This window comes from Rhagoletis pomonella, unplaced genomic scaffold (assembly GCF_013731165.1).
Source record: "Rhagoletis pomonella isolate Grant_MI unplaced genomic scaffold, Rhpom_1.0 Rhpom_scaffold_00600, whole genome shotgun sequence".
Lineage (NCBI taxonomy): Eukaryota > Metazoa > Arthropoda > Insecta > Diptera > Tephritidae > Rhagoletis > Rhagoletis pomonella.
In genome coordinates, this window is record NW_023459154.1 from 61,950 (window position 1) to 66,967 (window position 5,018).

The following is a 5,018-nucleotide window of genomic DNA, read 5'->3' on the forward strand; positions in this document are numbered from 1 at the left end:
AAGTGAGGTTAAGTAACTGACAACACCTTGTTATTATTCCACCATGGGCAAAAATGATGTTTTGTAATTTAGGCAGAATTGAATATGCGCTATCTGGGAAGACAATATCTACATGTAATATTTATTCTGTTTGTTGGCACTATATCCAAACACAAACGAATCTTAAGTCTCTTAACAATGAAACAATTTCTTATTTTCTTTCTTATTTATTTCTTTGCGAATACAACTTCACACTTAAAATTAAGACATTTATAAAAAACATTTTATGAAGGAAATCCCTTCTTCGTTTAAAATAAAAATAAGCGAAATCGGCCCAATTTCATACAACCCTGCCGGCCATGAAAATTTTCTCCACGATAAGGCTAGTAGCCATTTCTAACAGATTTTGGGTCGCTTAGTCAAAAATGGAAACATATATACATATTTGAAATTTAAGAAAACAAGACAAATAGCAAAATCGGCTAAAAACGGCTAATTCTTTCTGCAAAACGGCTAACAAATCGGCTGCCGGCTAAATCAAAATTTCTCCGGCTGTTTGCTATCGCAACCGGCTAAATCGAGCCGGAAAACGGCTAAAATGGCAACACTGTTCATATTATCAGGAATAAGGGCGTTTTCCTCGCCCTTTACAATTTTATCCACACCCCTTATTGTCTCCAAGCCTACGTTATCTGAGAAAACGGCTTTGAATTTTTCCAACACCAATTTGGCAAGAGGTCCCTGCGCTTCTATTAGCCGCATGGGCATGTGTATATTTTTTATTCTTAAAAAAAAAATTGTAAATGCTATAATCACTTTTTTAAAGGTAGAAAAGGCAAAAAAAGGGAAATATCTTAAAAAAGGCAAAAAAGGCAACATCAAATGTGTATATATGGAATCAGGGAAAACTAAATCGTGGACATTCTTAATCGAATATACGCTATCTCTTTAGCAGAAAAAAAGGCAATTTTCATAAAATCCGTTCCCTGGTTATAACGTTAAATATTTGTACTTAAATATAAATAAATATCCTACATTTTTGGTAATCCTGCAAATTTATTAAGAACCGAAATTCAGTATATTGGCGATCCTTCTACAACACGCACATATCTTTTGGTAACGAATTTGCATATATGAATATAAAAACGATTCATTACGAAGAGCAATATTTTCTACTGAGACTAACTAAGGGCGTGATTTCCAAGCATATGTTGTTTATTATTAGTTCAACTATCGAATCCATGCTTGCCACAAAGTGGTCACGAGCGAAACCTCAACAACAACGCTCCTTTGGCTCATTCTCTAAAACTGCAAAATCTGCGTATTTAGCATTAATTCAACAAACGTTGCAAGCACAACAGAATCAACTGCAGACAATCGGATGAACAACTAGGGACACGAATTTCGATACGATACGATACCACATCGATATTTTTGCAATTCGATACCGATACTTTTTACTCGATAGGTTTCAAACGATTTTTTTTTTGAATCAGGTACCAGAACTCTTGTATCGTATCGAAACGTATATGTACATTACAAAGTTAATGGGAATAATGATATATTTTATTGGGCGTTTCCAATCTGGAGTGGCATGACATTTGTATGACAAAATGTTAGAAAATAAAATGAAAACGTCAGAATTTAAAAACTCTGGGAATTGGGCAAAACTATTTGTATAAAACTTTTTGTAGTAATATTTGAAATATTTAAGGTTAATTTTCCAAATTTCAAAATGTAAAATTCTGTCCTGCTTTTTTTTATCAGCCGAAGTATCTGACGTGACGTTACCTTACTAAAATTTCTATTGAAAGTTTTGTTGCTAATATTATTTTCAACGAAATTTTTAAATTTTTAGCTAGGGTTCCATTTCTTACAAATCTATGTCGTTCTATAACCTTCCTACTTACTTTGGAATGTATATGTAAAGCAATATGGATATATTTTGTGCTTTACAGCGCAGAAGTGTGTACTATCTTAGGTTGCAATGCGGCGCCACTTCAGTGATGTACTTATTAAAGAACAAAGTATTAATTCTTTATTAGAAAATGAGACCAATATTCAGATTTAATGTTTTGAATTTTGTATCGATATTTGGAATATCGAGTCTTTTTTTTACTATATTAACGAGTACCCGATATTTTTACAGCGATACTTTAAATGCGTATAATATCGATACTTTCGGTTCGATATCGTGTCCCTATGAACAACAATCTCAGAGATGTGAAGATCATTTTAGAAACGTTCAACTACATGATTTAGCTTCTTAAGACCTCAACTTGTGCAAACATCCGGACTGCAACATTCATATACTTTCCATGCCACCTCTTTCTAGGTCTGCACAACCAGCAACACATCCAATCTGGCATTTATCATCTTGACCAATCAGCTGGATAATATATTCCTCAAAAAGGTCATGTTAAATTTGTATATACTCAGCTACTACATCTTCCTAAATCTGCGCAACCACAGCGACAGCCTTCACAAGCAACCGAACATCAATCAACCGTCCATCACCCTTGCAAGTTTCAGCGACAACATTGAACATCATTTAGGTAGTTATTATCATCGCCATTGTCAAACAAATTTTTGGTTATTAAGATTTATTTAAATTTTTAGATAGTTAAATTATATATTTCTATACTTCTTTAAATATTTGAATATTTCTTAATGATTTTAACATTGACATTATTTTTATTTTTGATATTAATTTTGCATACTCCTTTCAATATTAGTTAACTTATCGTTTTATTGGAGGGGAAGTATTTTAACTGTATGTTTTTATACTTGTTATAGTTCAATTTATTGTTCTATGAATTTAGTGGTTATTGAAAAATAAAATTTTTGATTGTTATTAAATAAGCTTTCAAAGTTATAACGTTAAATATTTGTACTTAAATTAAGATAAATATCCTACAAAAAGTATATTATTTATGCCACCAAAGGTTGGTATATATCCAATAAATGTATTAGTAATTGCGCTACTAACTACTATTAATTTTTTTCATTATTGTGAGTTCTAGTGACTGTAGCAACTGCAAGGAGTTGGACATTCATTTACGAAAAAAGGTTTTATGCGAAATAAAAACATTGCCAGTATTTAAACCAAGAAAACGATCTAAAGGATGTAAAAACACGGCCAATAGTTTGCCAAAAAAAAAAAACAGGTTAAAGGACCAACGATGTTTACTAAAATGACATGGACAAATTTTCTACAATATTAAAATTGTTAGTTACAGATGCCTTCGCAAAACGACCTCTATCAGGGCATCATTTAATTCATGAAGACGAAATTGAAACGATTTCTGAAGCAATTACAAATGCAATTATCGATGATAACCTAAATATATTACACAATTCCAAAAAAATATTTTACGGCTGACGGATGGAATCTCTTTGAAAAATCATTAAATTGAAAAAATTTTAAATCTTCTAATGCTCTCTGTGTAATACCGGTTTGCGACATTGACATCGAGTTTTGCAAGTAATCGATGTTTAGAGACAAAATGGAGTTCTCAAAATATCGATTTTTGCTTTCCGATATTTAGACAACATCGATTTATTGACTCGATATTTTTCATCGATGTTAGGCGGAAAATTAAAGTCATCTGAAAATTAAAAAAAAAAAATGCGTGTGTAACACCGTACACATGATAGAATGTTATGTGGGATGACTGTTGGTTAAGGCGAGCGGTTTCCAGGCATGGTTGCGGGCCCAGGCTTGCTCGCCGTACGGGGGGTTGTTTCCGCGCACCTTAGCTACTCCTACATAAACAAAAAAATCATGCCTGTTTGTACTTTGCAGTGAGAAAAAAAAGAACTCAAAAGGACATAAAAAAAGACGTGATAGCTAAAGAAGGAGGCCTGTCCAGTCAGGTGGAGTAGTCCGACCCTCTCTGCGTGCCTCGCATACGCAGCCATGGGCGTTGCGTCGACTCATATTAATGTTGCAACGCCCCCCTAGGCCTGACCTTGTACTTCTATCCATTAATTCATTAGTCCTGTATTTGTCCCGTCAATCTTCCAATGCCCTCACGTCCCCTCTTAGGCCTGGGTGTAACACCCACACCAAACTCTATAGGTTTACCATCTCATTTTAGGACTCTTTAACTCAACTGGATAGCAATAAAATTACAGGTAAATTCATTGACACTCCTCTTGTTTTTATTTTATTTTTTTATAATTATGATTTCTTTCGAAATATTCACAATAAAATCTTCAATCCTATGTCTACCTACTCTATTACATCTAAGGAAATTCAAGAATTCAAAACAATTGATTTCGCCTATCAAAATTCATATGGAAAAACTTTCAACAAAGTTAGGCTAATTACAAAAATTCTCAAAAAAATAAAAATATTGATATATGTGCAGATAGGTATAAACGCAGAATCAAATTATAAACACTAATTTCATTAATCACAAAATAAGATGGATTGAGGAAAAAAATAGAAAAATAATGCTAATAAAGCGGGATGGTATTAATAAAAAAATTAAAAACAAAATTTAACTAAATTAAAAATAAAATTATAATTTAAAAAACTAAAACCTCGCTATAATAATTTCCATTCGTACTTTCATCAGGTATGAAACTTGAAAATAGAAATCGCTGCATTGTATTTTAGGCGCATCAATATTACATAGTTACATCCCGAGCTAATAAAAGGGAGGTAATAATGACTTCAAACGCGGGATAAATACTTCAGAACTCAGTCGTTTGCAATTTCCCTTCTATTTTCTATATTTAATATGCTTATGTGAATGCCCCTATTTCTAGTGCTTCAATGAACGTACGTATGTATATGTACTTCCGTATGTATATGCAAAAAAAAGAATAGCCGCGAATATTTAGAAATATGGAACGCAGTAACCAAAACAAAAAATATATATTAATATATATTATATTTGTATATGTGCACATAAGTAGGTGTGTATTAAAATTATCTTCTCACTCACCTTTAGCATTCCCACGATGCTGGTACCAACATGTAGAGAGGACGCTGAAAAGGGCTAGAAATCGACATACATGCACATACATAG